The sequence below is a fragment of the Marmota flaviventris genome, chromosome 2 (assembly GCF_047511675.1).
Source record: "Marmota flaviventris isolate mMarFla1 chromosome 2, mMarFla1.hap1, whole genome shotgun sequence".
NCBI classification, from domain to species: domain Eukaryota; kingdom Metazoa; phylum Chordata; class Mammalia; order Rodentia; family Sciuridae; genus Marmota; species Marmota flaviventris.
The window spans coordinates 196,652,963-196,666,928 of NC_092499.1; the positions used below are offsets into that span (position 1 = coordinate 196,652,963).

The 13,966-nt window shown below is 51.0% G+C and overlaps 1 protein-coding gene across 1 annotated transcript in view; it reads right to left on the reverse strand.

The window, feature by feature from the left end:
* The window catches only part of Slc9a8 (solute carrier family 9 member A8), a 96,868-nt gene extending 83,195 nt beyond the window's left edge, over positions 1 to 13,673 (reverse strand). The window contains exons 1-2 of the mRNA XM_071608998.1: positions 13,589 to 13,673; positions 3,682 to 3,852 (exon numbers count right to left, since the gene is read on the reverse strand). The gene's annotated coding sequence lies outside the window, so the exon portion shown is untranslated. The remainder of the gene's footprint in view (positions 1 to 3,681; positions 3,853 to 13,588) is intronic.
* Positions 13,674 to 13,966: the final 293 nt, after the last annotated feature.

The window sequence follows — 13,966 nt, forward strand, 5'->3', positions numbered from 1 at the left end:
AAACTTAGAAGCAAGAAGGTGAGAGTAATGTCTTCCAAATTCCAAAGGAAAATGATTTTCAACCTAGAACTCTATACCCACTAAGCCATCGTCAAAGAAAAAACAGAATAAAAACATTTTTAGCTACAGAAAGTCTCAAGATTTCTACTTCCCATATACCCTTTCTCAAGGTGCTTACATCAAAAAGATAAGGGTCAGCTGGGCACAATGGTGTACATCTGTAATCCTAGAGGCTTGGGAGGCTGGGGCAGGAGGACCGTGAGTTTAAAGCCAGCCTCAGCAACTTAGCAAGACCCTAAGTGACTCAGTGAGACCCTGTCTCTAAATAAAATACAAAATAGGGCTGGGGATGTGGCTCAGTGGTCGAGTGCCCCTGAGTTCAATCCCCGGGACCAAAAAAAAAAAAAAAGCGGGAGGCAGGTCAAGTAATAAAGAATAAGACCCTTGACGCAGGAAACAGAAACTCAGATTGGGACTGAAGTAAGCACAATCCCTAAATGGAGACAGCAAAAAACCTCAGGATGGTGGCCCTATACCAAAGAGTACGCGGTCCAGCAGTTCGCTTATCTGAGACTCCAGGGTGTTTTGTCCAGGAGGTAAATGGATAGAATCATGATAAATTAGAGAGGGTTGAGAGGACACTTGGACCTCCGTCAAAGAGTTTGCAGTTGAACTGACAAGTACTGAGAAAATTAGGCCAGGGTGGGGGCAGGAGAGGAGGATAATTAATAACCAAGGAAACATGAAAAGCTGAGCAGGAAAAGCCAAGGCCACCCCAGTGCATCATGGAGCTCAGCTGCAAATGGCGCTTACATGATCCCCACGAGGTGAATGGCAAGTATCGACCTCACCCAAGTCACCATCTAGCTACATTGAGAGGACGGGGGAGGGCAAGGGTGTGTGTGTGTGTGTGTGTGTGTGCTGGAGCACCCGGGTGTGGGAGGGCAAAGCCCCCAGAAGCCTCGTCATCTGCAGTGGAGAGCAGGTCTGACTGGAAAAGAGAAATTAACAAGTTGCAATACAAGCGTGTTACCTAGAGGCAGGAGTAAAAGGAAAAAAAAAAAAAGTTCAAGGTGAGAGGGGTAATAGGAAGAGTGAGTAAAGTGGAGATTTCTTTCTTTGGAAAGTGAATTGAAACTTGACTCTTCAACTTATGTGTATGTATGACCTCAATAAAAATAAAACCTAAAGCCAGGATGGGTTTGCTGTGGTTTGTTTGTTGTTATATCGGGGATTGAACCAAGGGGTGCTCTACCAACTGAGCTACAACCCCAGCCCTTCTCATTTTCTATTTTGTGACAAGGTCTCTCTAAGTTGTTTTGGGCCTCACTAAATTACTGAGGCCGGCCTCAGACTTGCAATCCTCTTGCCCCAGCCTCCTGAGTTGCTGGCATTGCAGGCATACACCACCACACCCAGTAAAATATTACGTTTTTAAGAGAGAGAGAGAAAGCAAAAAGATCAGCCCAGGGCAGCCTAGAAACAAGATAATGTTTCCATCTGTCACCAGGGCTCAGGGTGGGGACGGTGGCAAAGACACAAAGGTGACTGTGGGGAGGAGAGGAAGAACTGATAGGCAAGGTGACTCACACAATAGGGCATGAGTCAGTGGAAATACCAAGATGCCCCTGGTCTTGACTTCCTGTGTTCAACTAAACCTGACAAGCTGGCATCTTTCTGGTTTATGGAAGTGACTGGGGGTTACTGGGTGCTGCCAGCCCCAGAGCCGTGCCGGCTGCTTTACCTGTATTTTTTGCTTTGATCCCTACCCGCTGCCTCCTGCATCAGATCATGTTACTCCTGCTCAAATTCACCTGGGGCTCCCCTTTGATGGTGAGCCAAACTCCAACGTCTATTAGTGGTCTGCAAGGCCCCCTCTGGTCCACTGCCTCCTCCCAGCTCACCCAGCTCCAGCTGTACAGACTTCTCCTTGAACATGCAGAGCTATCCCTGCCTCAGGACCCTTGCACTTGCTGTGTTTGTCTATATAGCTGCCCTCGAAGCCTGCCAGGTCCCATCACAAATGTCTGTGCCTCAGAGGAAACCACCCAGCCTGAGGTAGTCCCTCCACCTGCCCAAACCATTGCTGTCTTTCAACGTTTTACTTTCTTGACTTCATGGCTCATAGCACTGTGTGAAATTTTTGTTCTTTCAAAAAATGTTTTAAGGGGCTGGGGATAGGGCTCAGTTGGTAGAGTGCTTGCCTCGCCTGCGCAAGGCCCTGGGTTCAATCCCCAGCACCACCACACACAAACAAAATGTTTAAAAATTGTCATTGAAATATCCCTAATACATGACCTTCATCATTTTGAAGGGCACACGTCAGTGTATTCCCGGTGCTGTGCCACTGTCTCCACTCTCAGATTCCCGAACATTCCCATCACCCTGACAAGATTCTGATTCCGTGCACTTCACCCCGCGCCTGTCAATCACGAGCTATTTTCTATTTCTGTGAATTTGCCTGTTCTGAGAACTTCCTATGAATGGAATAAAAATGTGGCATTTTCTAACTGGCTTCTTTCACTTAGTGTAATATTCTATTTCTTTGAAAAATTTACTTCCTTATTATCTGTCATCCTCATTAGACTGAAAAGGGCTCTAGTGCGCAGAATAGTACCCGGTAGAAGTCATTAACCATGGATGAAGCACCTACTGTGTGCACACAATAGCACAAAGAGCTCCCTTTGGGGTGACTGTCTCTCTAACCTCATTTCCTCCTTAGGAATCTTCTGGGGTCTCCTCTGGCTTCACCTCAGGGGCGGTGCTGGGTGGAGGGATGGCAGGCAGGTGTGGGGAAGGCTCCCCTTGGGAACCCAGCAGACTCCAGGAAGGACACCTCACAGCAGCCCAGGGCCTCAGCCGGAATGGAAGCAGGATGGCCCCACGAGCCACCTCTTCCTGAGGGGTGTCCCTGTCCCTCTGATTCTTTTACAAGTCTGTGGGACATTCAAAGTATTTGCCTTTACTTCATTATTTACACCCAAGGGCGCTGAACCACTGAGCCACATCCCCAGCCCTTTTTATTCTTTATTTTGAAACTGGGTCTTCTAAATTGCTTAGGGCCTAAGTTGCTGAGGCTCCCTGGAACTTGCATCCTCTTGCCTCCCGAGCTGCTGGGATTATAGTCCTGCACCACCAGATCGGCAAGTCATGTGCCTTAAATGCAAAGATGGAAAGGGCCGCAGGACCCGCAGTGCAGAGGGCCGCGAGTCGGGGGTGCGCGCCTCGGTTGGTTCTGCAGCTGCAGGGAAGCGCACCTGCCAACCCCAGAGTGAGCTCAAAGCTGGCTTCAGAGGAGGACTGGACGGCGACCTCCCAACGCGCCTGTGACACTGAGCCTAGCACCCGCAGAACCCGGGGCCAGCAAATAAATGGGTATTGTCCCAACGGGACAAGATGCACACTGGCCTTGCTGCCTTCAGCCTGACCTGCAGGTGGTTTGCTTTGAGGACCCAGGGCTGGCCAGCTCCCTGGAAACCGAGGGTGACCAGAGGCTGGTTGAACTGGAGCATGAGACACAAAGTCCAGGGCTTCGTTCAAAATCCAGCCCCAGTCTTCGTTTTGCCGGCAGGTCCCGCTAGCCCTGAGCCGGGGTGGCCGGCCTTGCCACCCCCTGCGGCGGCACCTGGGTGCTTCCACCGGGAGGAGGAACCGGACCCAGGGCTGAGCCCTGCCGCTTACACTTGGGCAACCTTGGATCCGCGTCCCCGGCTGGCATTCCAGAGTGTTCTCTTCGCATCAAATAAACCAGCATGCAGCAGCGCTGAACCCTCGTGGTGCACGTGGACTCCCACGGACGTGTGTGCCACTGCAGGGTGACTGCCCCGCTGGGCTGAGCCTGTTCTGCCACTCCTAGGACAGAAATACAGCTTGTGGTGACATCGAAGCAGTTTTCTTACCTCATTTATGGCCCCAAAGGGACCTTTTTTTCTGTCTCTTTCCTAATGGGGGAAAATTAGGGAAACCTCAATCGTCCATTGACAGGAGAATAAAGGTGGATCCTGGGAACATGCCTCTCTGTATTAGCTTGGGAAGGGGCCTCCACTGGGGCTTGACCACAGAGTGCGCTGTTAAGGTCCCGGGGCCTTGAATCCTGGCTGGGCCACCTACACCTTGACCTTGGGCAAATCACTCACCTCTCCGTGCCTCAGTTTCTATCTGTAAAATGGGTGCCAGGCACCATGGCACATGCCTGAAATCAATCCCAGCTCATCGGGAGGCTGAGGAAGGAGGATAGAACACAGAGATCAACCTGGGCAACTTAGTGAGAACCTGTCTCAAAAATAAAATTTAGAACTGGGCATGCGGCTCAGGGGTAGAATCCCCTGGCTTCAATCTCTAGGACTGGAAAAGAAAAAAAAAAAAAAAACAAAACAGTGCTCATTACCCAGGACTATGGTGAATATAAAGTAGATTCACACACAGAGAGCAATGGCATATGCACTGTAAGTTACTCAATGAATCTTAGGTATTCCTGCTTAATAAAAAGCACAAATTTACTTTGGAGTTTGAATGTACTATGTGCACTGGGAAGAAAGCTGAGGTAATTTACAAAATGCTCTAAATTTGTGACCATTTTTCACTCTCTTCATACTTTTCCAAGGTGTTTGAAAAAAAAAACTTTATAGTTATGGGTCAACATTACTTTCATAATCAGATGAAAGTGAGCCCACGTGGGGGTGGGCTGCATGCTGAACAACTTCACCTCCGGGCTGCGGTGATCGCTGGGCTATTTGCCTGACCAGATCTTTGAGGTTCTTGAACACAGTGTCACCCTGGTTTACTCAAGTCCTCTCCCAGTGAATCACAAGGAGACTGTGAAGGCCAGGTGGGTCGGGCGGGCGGGTCTCCCAGCCTTCTCAGTGTTCTGGGAGGGATGGCTGACTCTTCCTGCCTCCGGTTTCGTTTGACCATTGATCTCACCCACAGCCATTCAGTGGGGTTTAGTGGCCCAGTCAGTCAATAGATCTCCATGCATTCATCTCAAAGGCCACCAGACCACGTCTACTGCCCTGAAGAGGGGTCGGCAGTGGCACTGTTCAGTTGAACCCACCACGACAGGATGGTGTTTGTTCAACAAATCTGTGCCAGGCACCTTGGCACACTCCTGAAATTCCAGCTGCATGGGAGGCTGAGGCAGGAGGATCATGAGTTCAAAGCCAGCCTCAGCAACTTATCCAGACCCTGTCTCTAAATAAAACACCAAAAGGGCTGGGGATGTGGCTCAGCCGTTAAGTGCCCCCTGGGTTCAATCCCCAGTATTAATGAATGAATGAATGAATGAAAGGTATTGTGTCCATCTACAAATCAAAACACTTTTTAAAATTAAATTTGAATTTAAAAAAAAATCACATAGTGAAACCTGAGTGTAGAGGTGGGACTAGATTCCCTGCTTCCCCAATTTCCTTTCGGGTTCTTATCGCATAAGTTGAAAGAATAAGTTCCAGGACAGTCAAGGGAGGGAAGAGTAAATGGAGCAGGGTGTACTTGAGGCAGGGGAGAGAGAACTCACTGGGGTGGGGGGGCGGCTGACAGCCGGAAAGTCCTTTTGGTGTGGGAGCTCGGGTGGAGCAGGGGGCACATCTCCGGTAGATGGCATTGAAAACAGCACCCAGGTTATGGCCTTGAGTTCTGATCCTTCTCACCTCTGGGACAAAGAAGCTGTGCCCACAGGGAGCATCATGGCCTTTGACATTTGAAACAGGCCTTGGGGGTGCTCGTTGGTATTTCTGGGGAGGGGGTAGCTTCAGGTCTGGCTTTTGCATCTGGAGCCAGCATTTCTGATCACTGACCACTGACAACTCTTATTCAGTAGGGTGTGGTGGTGGCACAGGACTGTCATCCCAGCAGCTCAGGAGGCTGAGGCAGGAGGACCCCAAGTTCACAAGTTCAAGGCCAGCCTCAGCGACTTAGCAAGGCCCTAAGAAACTTAGGGAGACCTGGTCTCAAAATAAAAAATAAAAATGAAAAAGGGCTGGGGATGTGGCTCAGTTAGTTAAGTGCTCCCAGGTACCAAAAAAATAAAAAATAAAAAAGCCACATAGGGAATGCATTATCATTTTGGAAAAACTTGAAATACTGGCACATAAGATAATCCCAGGACCCAGGGTTGTGACTCAGTGGTACAGCGCTTGCCTAGCATGCATGAGGCACTGGGTTCGATCCCCGGAACCATGTAAAAATAAAGTAAAGGTGTTATGTCCATCTACAACTAAAGAATATACATATAAAAAAAGATAACCCCAAATCTCACCAGTACTTCAGTTATACAAGTTTTGGCCCTTCTGCTCAGTCTCTTTGTGCCTGGGTTTCGTCTGAACAGCATGGTCAGGAAGCCTCTCTAAGGAGGTGGCATTTGGGCTGAGGCCTGAAGGAAGAGATGGAGCCACCATGGGAAGAGTAGAGGACATCACATGTACAAGGGACAGAGGACAGCTGGTAGTACTCATGAGAAACAGAGGAGGTGTCCAGGGAGAGGACATTGGGGAGGTGGAGTTGAGTCAGGTCACAAAGGGCCTGAATCGGGGGCCATCTAGCCGCCTGGTCACAGGTGTGGGCGGTGACTTTGGTATTTTCTGGTTTGGAACTGCTGCCCGTCCGCTGCTAAGAGATGCCTCTCAGTTCTTTAACTTACACTGCCTGCTGGGGAGGAACCTTGAAGGTCTTTCCCTCCATCTATTGGCCAGTCAGGTGTCTGCTTTGGGAAAATGCCCTTCACAGCCTTGGCTGCGCCTGGATTCCTGGTCTTCAAAGCGAATGCCCCCGGGGGCAGGATCTGTGCCCTGCACCGTGTGGGTGGGCACTTGGTGGAAACAGACCAGATGGGGCTGGGGAAGTGGCCTGGTACGTGCTGGTGGTGTTCTCGTTGGTGAGGAAGTGGGGACGTCAGAACACACATACTCTGCTGTGAGGTGGCCAAAGTCCACAGCCCGGTGACCAACATCACCACATCCTGGAGAAGCTCTAACAGGTGCAAAGATGGGTGTGGCCACTTTGCCCAGCAGAGGCCAAAGGTGGAATGCACTGAACAGGCCAGGGCAGGGGCTGGGCGAACCACAGCGCACTTCCCGTAATGGGATACAAACAGACATTGAAGATGAAGGCGTCACAGGGCAAAGTGTTGACCGAGCTTGCACAAGTAAACTGTTAGTATGCCGCCATTTATATAAACATTAAAGCCACGAGAGATGTCAAGCATAAACTGTAGTGGTAGGCTGCAATTCAGACGCTGGCCACACTCCAGCCGTCAGAGAGGCAGCCCAGGTTCCCTCGGGCCCTAAGATAAAGACATGGCTTCTCTGTGCTCACCGGCCCCTCCACTCGCACCACCCTGTCTCGTCCATTCTTTACCTTGTTCGCCACGTGACCGCGGGCAAGCTGATCGATCTGTCTGGGCTTCAGCTTTTTCATAGGTTAAGATGGAAAAATAGCAGCATAAGCTAATGTGGGTGGGGCCCCCTCCCCTCGGGCACTCTTTTTTTGTATCCGGATTGAACCCAGGGGTGCTGAACCACTGAGCCACATCCCCCAGCCCATTTTTTTTCCTATTTTATTTAGAAACAGGGTCTCGCTGAGTTGCTTAGAGACTTGGAAGTTGCTGAGGCTGGTCTTGAACTTGTGATCCTCATGCCTCAGCCTCCTGAGCCTCTGGGATTACAGGTCTGCGCCCCAGTGCCTGGCTTGGGCACACGTATCACCCATCATAATAACCCTCTGCAGTGGGCTCTATTATTACTTTCACTGTGCATATGAGGAAACTGAGCCACATAGTGGCTGAGAAATTTGCTCACGGTCTGTAGAACTTGACTTATAGGATTGCTGCAAATGTGTACTATGTGATCTACGTCAGCAGCTTAGCAAAAGAGTTGGCTCAATAAATATCATCACTATTATCGTGCTACTGCCCTGCTTGTCAGCCCAAGGGCTCGCCATTGCCCTTAGGAGAAAGTCTGAACTCCTTAGCGTTCCCTTCCCACCCCTCTGTTTCCTCATTTTTCCTTGTTCTCTGTTCTCCAACCAACTATCTTCTCTCAACTGCTCCCATACTTTCTTCACCGTCTTCCCTACCACTGGGCCTTTGCACATGATGCTTGTGCTTGCCTTCAGTACAGTTCCCACCTGCTCTTCTTTGCCCAGTTGTCCTCTATGCATCTTCACTAGTTATGCACAATGACACCTCTGTCAGGTGGTCCTGTCGGAAGAGCTGAATCTTCCTGGAATATATGTTTGCTATTTGCTATACTTTCTCTGAAGTAATGCTCCACTCTCCTGGAATTTCTTCTTTGTGTTGTCTTCCCCCTCAACTCTGGGTGCTTGGAAAGTGGGGGACTTTTCTGACTTTATCTTTGCTGCAGACCTACAGCAGGCAGTGCCGCCGCCTGGCTCACTCCACATTTAGCCAACTCCCCTTGGTGTGCCTGCTTTATAAAGCCCAGGAGGGAAAAAGCCCCAGTTCCCAGACTCCCCTGCCGCGGGCACACCTTCTGCTCCTGGGTTCATCCTGCTGAGCCCGGGAAGCAAGAGCAAGCAGAGGCACCAAGCCTGGCAAGTTCAGCGGCAGAGGTGTTTGTCCTCCAGCAGGGGAGTTCCAGAGGCCAGTCCCTGGATTCTCAGCCCCAGGCAGAGGTGGCAGCAGCAGCAGCGGTGACATTTCAGCAGAACAGCTGCTCCTGGCCACGGCTCTGTCCACTCCTGGGCGTCAACAACTAGGCCTTCCTGCTGGAGAGCCGGGTGCTCGGTGACTGCTGGGGAGGGGGAGGGAGGAGCAGCAGCCCCGGGCCCCTCTCTGTTCCTGCTACTTTCATCCACAGAAAGGAACATCTCGGTCTGAGTCACCGTCACAGGCCCTGAGTGGACAGAGTTCTTCAAAGGTCAGGGACAGGAAGATGACATGGAACATTCTTATCACTGGCAGGCCTTGCAGATAAAAGAGTACGGAGGGACGGGCTGCTCTGCGCAGGGATGGGGGATGCCAAGGGGTGGGTGCAGTGCGGAAACCACCCCACAGAGCGCGTGCACTGCTTTTTAGTGGAAAATGCTCTGAAAGAACGCTGACCTGTGTGTCAGGCGGAGCTTGGGAAACACTGGGGTCGGGATCCTGCTAAAGCAGCTCTGAGACAGGGTTTGTGTGCCAGTGGTTTACTTGGGAGATGAACCATCCCAAGAAGCTTGGCTGGGGATGGGACATGAGGCGGGGAGGGACATTCCCACTCCCGGGGAGCCGTGGGACTCCGTGTAGAACCCTCCTCGGGATTGACCCCTCAAATGCAGGAGAGGAGGGTATTGCTGCACCCACTCCTGTCAATCACTGGTTAAGAGCTGCTCCCAGGGGAGGGTGAACCCCGGGCGTTCTCCCCCTGTGTGTCCCTCTGGCAGAGAAGGGGGGTGCTGGAAGCCATCAGGTCATTGTGCAAGAAAATGATGAGTGCCAAAGTGGCCAGGGCAGATAACAACATCACCTGCTCCAGTGACTTAGGCCAAAAAAGGAACCCAATTGATTCCACAGAATAGCATGTTCAAGAGCGTGTCACTGCCTTCAGGTGCGGCTAGATCAGGGGCTTGGAAGTTTCAGGCGCTCGGCTCCGCCTTTCTCTCACTCCCCCAGCAGTGGCCACTTCCTCTCACTCGCCCACCAGAGCAGAAGGAAAGAGAACAAAACAATATTTTCTCAATAATTGCTGCAAAAACCCCAGGGCTGATTCATGTGGGCAAAGGGATGCGGGGTGCTGAGGGCCCAGCATGGAGCCCTGGGGCTTTCCTGGCACCCAGGATGCAGTCAGCCCACGGGCCTCACAGGGACAGAAAGCAAAGACGGGGCTCCCGGGAAATCGGGGTGCTATTAAGAGGACATGGGGGGAGGCCAAGAAGACAGATGCACTACCACCCCTCCAAGAGCAGATGGGGGAGCCCACCCTGTAGGACCAGGGGCTTCCTCAGCTCCTCCAGGGAGACAGCGACTGCCCAGCGTGGGCCCAGGGCTTTCCTCCAGGAGCTGAGGTCTCCGTCAGGCAGGTCTGTTTAGGCTGCACACGCCCCGTAGTGTCCTTCTGTACCTGGCCTCTCCCAATTCACGCCCTCAGTGGCTCTTACCACTCATCCTGCTGATTTTGTTAAGGAAATCTTTAAATCCCATTTCCTAGACAGAGAAACCGAGAAGTTAAAGAATGTGGTATAAGCCGGACGCAGCGGCGCATGCCTGTGATCCCAGCCTCTTGGGAGGCTGAGGCAGGAGGGTCAAAAACCTGAGGCCAGCCTCAGCAATTTAGTGAGGCCTAAGTAACTTGTGAGACCCCGTCTCAAAATGAAAAGTAAGAGAGAAGGGCTGGGATGCCGCTTAAAGGCCGTGGATTCAATCCCCAGTACCAAGGGGAAGAAAGAAAAGCAGTCATCCGTGTTGAAATCGCAGTGACAGTCATCACTGAGGATGACAGCCGTGAAGGTGGAAGGAAGCAACCGGGTGTGGGGTGGGGATTCATTCCCTGATCTGGGGGCGGGTCATCCTAATTCCTCTCATCCTAATGCCTTGAACATTCGTGGCGCTATCTGTCGCTCGCGTGTGTACTTTTCTGAATGCATGTTCTACTTCAATAACCAAGTTTCCCCCCAAAGCATCTGTGGCCTGTTGGAAGCCAGCAGTGGCCAGGGGCCAAGGGGCCCAGGTGGGGCCTCCTTCCTGAGCAGCCACCCCAGTTCCTGTTTCAGATCCAAGCACAGGCGCCAGCTTCCCCTTCGGTTGCTCCACTGGGCACCCACACTGCGCCTCTGGCCACAACGCTCCCGCTGCCCCTGGACTGTGGCCTGACCATCACATCCGGGTCCGGTCTGATGCCAGCCACCTGATCGTCCATGCTGTCAGCCCCAGGCCGGTGGGAGAGAGAGCTGTGGGCAGGGACATTTCAGTAAGTAACCTTGAGTAATACCCTCAAATCAGCCTCAGCTGGAACCACGTGGGTGGGCGCTCCTCTTTCTTTTACTCAGTAATTCAAACAGCACTCTTGGACTTGTAGGCACCTAGTGTGTCCACAGCTCGCCTCCTGGCTCCGCTCCTGGCTGGACTGGTGACTGAACCCAGGGGAGCTTTACCCCTGAGCTCCATCCTCAGACAACTCTATTTTTTGAGACAGGGTCTTGCTACGTTGCTGAGGCTCTCACCGACTTGCTGAGGCTGCTCTTGAACTTGGGATACTCCTGCTTGAGCCTCCCAAGTCGCTGGGATCACAGTCGCCACCACACCTGGCTCCTTCTTCATTCATACGCACATTAAGTCGTTATTTATGGTGCTGGGGCTGCTAAGCCAGTGCCCTGTCACTGACCTCTGCTCCTGCTGCACTAGGCATTTATGGACACTGAAGAGGCTCGGTGCTGGGGGCTAGGCAGGCGTCTGTGTAGGAAATGCACCCGGCCCCTGCTCTCCCCTTTTGTGGGTCTGAACACTACAGGGAAACTAGGCAGAGACAGGGATGCGGAGTACAAGACATATTTAGAGGGGCTGCAGATTTTGATCAAGTGCTCAGGCAAAGTCTCCTGATGAGATGATGTTGGAATAAAGACTCGTAGAAGATGCGTAGACCACGGGAGTGGGTGAGGAAAGACTGAGAAGGAGCAACCGTCATTCAAAAGTCATGAGCCAACACATGAGCGTGGGGGTGCACACCTGCAATCCCAGCCACTCAGGAGGCTGAGGCAGGAGGAGGGCAAGTTTGAGGCCAGCCCTAGCAAAACCCTGTCTCAAAATTAGAAATAAAAAAGAGCTGGGGACATAGTTCAATGGCAGAGCACTTGTCTAGCATACGCAGGACCCTGGATTCAATCCCCCCAAAGTATCAGAAATAATAATAACAATAACAACAACAATATCATCATTCATGCATAATAACATCATTCACATAGTAGCTACTTTTAAAAGAAGATCATGCCAGGGCTGGGGTGCAGTGAGGCCCTAAGTTTGGTCCCCAGCACCGCCAGAAAGAAAAGATCATGCCACGGTGGAATGTTCTCCAAGATAAACTGTTACCAACAAACCAATGAGCGAAAGGTGCAGAAATATTCATATTTACCTGGGTTAAAACACACGTGACATTTTATAACCATTGCTGTCAAGATTGTTTCAGGCAAAAACCGCCCCTGAGAGCTAAAACTAAGGGGGAAATTCGATGGAGAACAAAATATCTAAATGGCCCTCACGGCCCGGCCACCCACACCCCAAGGGTCACTTTTCAGTCTCGGGGAGACCACATCCTCGGGGGCACTTTAGAACCACATCACCAGTGAGAGGCATCTGGCCCTGACTGGAGCCCAGGTGGCACTGGGCAGCCAGGCGTCACACAACCGCGCTTGTCAGGGAAGGGTGGCACAGGCAAAGGGTGGTCCCAGAAGGGGAGGTGTTCACACGATGGTGGGATTTTCGGAGTGTGTCCCCGTCAGGACACAGGCGTGACTGAGTTGCATGAAGGTGGATTTCCTGAATTTGGCAACAGTGCTGTGGCTGCAGACCACGGCCTCCTGAGCTCCGAGGACACGTGTTGAAATATTGAGGAGGAGACGGGGCAGGGCCCCTCTGGTCTCTCCTAAACGGTTTGAGAACAAATGTCATTGGTGGTCAGTGTGTTAACGACATGAAGGAAGGGAAACAGACACAAAATACTGAAGACCGGGGGTTCAGAGAAGAGGGTACTCTGGAATTCTCTGAATTATTTTTGTAACATTTCTGTAAATTGGAAAGGATTTTGAAACCTGTACTTATTTATGGTTGCATCTGCGAGAGGAAGTAGTGGATCAAGGAACCAGGGGAAAAGGGCGTCTCTCCCGCCCACCCCTCTTTTTAAGTATTTTTTTAGTTGTAGATGGACACGATATCTTTATTTATTTATTTTTCTGTGGTGCTGAGGATCGGACCCAGTGCCTCATGCATGCGAGGCATGTGCTCTGCCACTGAGCCCCAGCCCCAGCCCCCTCCCTTTTTTCTTGTTGTACTGGGGATGGAACCCAGGGTTTGGCACATGGTAGGCAAGTGCTCCACCACCAAGCTACCCTCCTATCCCTTTTAGTTTAATTTAATTTTGAGACAGGGTCTTGTTAAGTGTCTAGTCTGGCCTCAAACTTGCGATCCTCCTCTGTCAGTCTCCCAAGTAGCTGAGATTACAGGTATGAGCCTCCATGCCTGGCAAGTGTGTATATTTTTCTGTTATTAATGTTTTATTATTATTATTGTACTGGGGATTGAAACCACGAGTATTCCCATGCGTTTCGGACCCAGCCCTTCTTATTTTTAATTTTGAGACAGGGTCTCACTAAGTTGCTGAGACTGGTCTCCAACTTGGAATCCTCCTGCCTCAGCCTCCTGAGTCTCTGGGGTTATAGGCATTTGTCCCCACACCCAGAAGGAGACTCATTTTCTACCCTTTTGTTCTGTTTGAAAGCAGCACCTCATCAAACAGAGAAGTAGAAAATGGAAAAGAAATGTATTAGACACAAATTCTAGGCACTTTGCTAAGCTAGTGATTAGCCTGACTTGATCTTACTTAGTCCTCTCAATTCGGCCCACTGCACAGAGAGGGAAACTGAGGCTCAGAGCAGGGAGGTGACTCACCTAGCGCAGAACTCGGAGCAGGGAGCTAACCAGGTCAGTTTCACTTCAGAGTCCTCAAGACTCAGTTGGGCAGGAGAGGAATTTGTAAAACTCTTCACTGCCTAAAGAAAACAAAAATAATGAAACAAAACAAAACAAAAAACCCGAGTGTCTGCCTTTTCAGCTTTGTGGGTGTGGGTGTCTGAGGTAGGAAATAAGCAGGGTGTAGCTTATAGCCAGGCATGTAACAAACACTTCTTAGAAATCTTCACTTCTGGGTATCGTGATGACATCTGGGATCCCAGTGACTCTGAGGATCACAAGTTCAAGGTCATCCTGGTCAACCTAGCAAGACCCTGTCTCAAAATAAAAAGGGCTGGGGGTGTAGCTCTGTGGTAG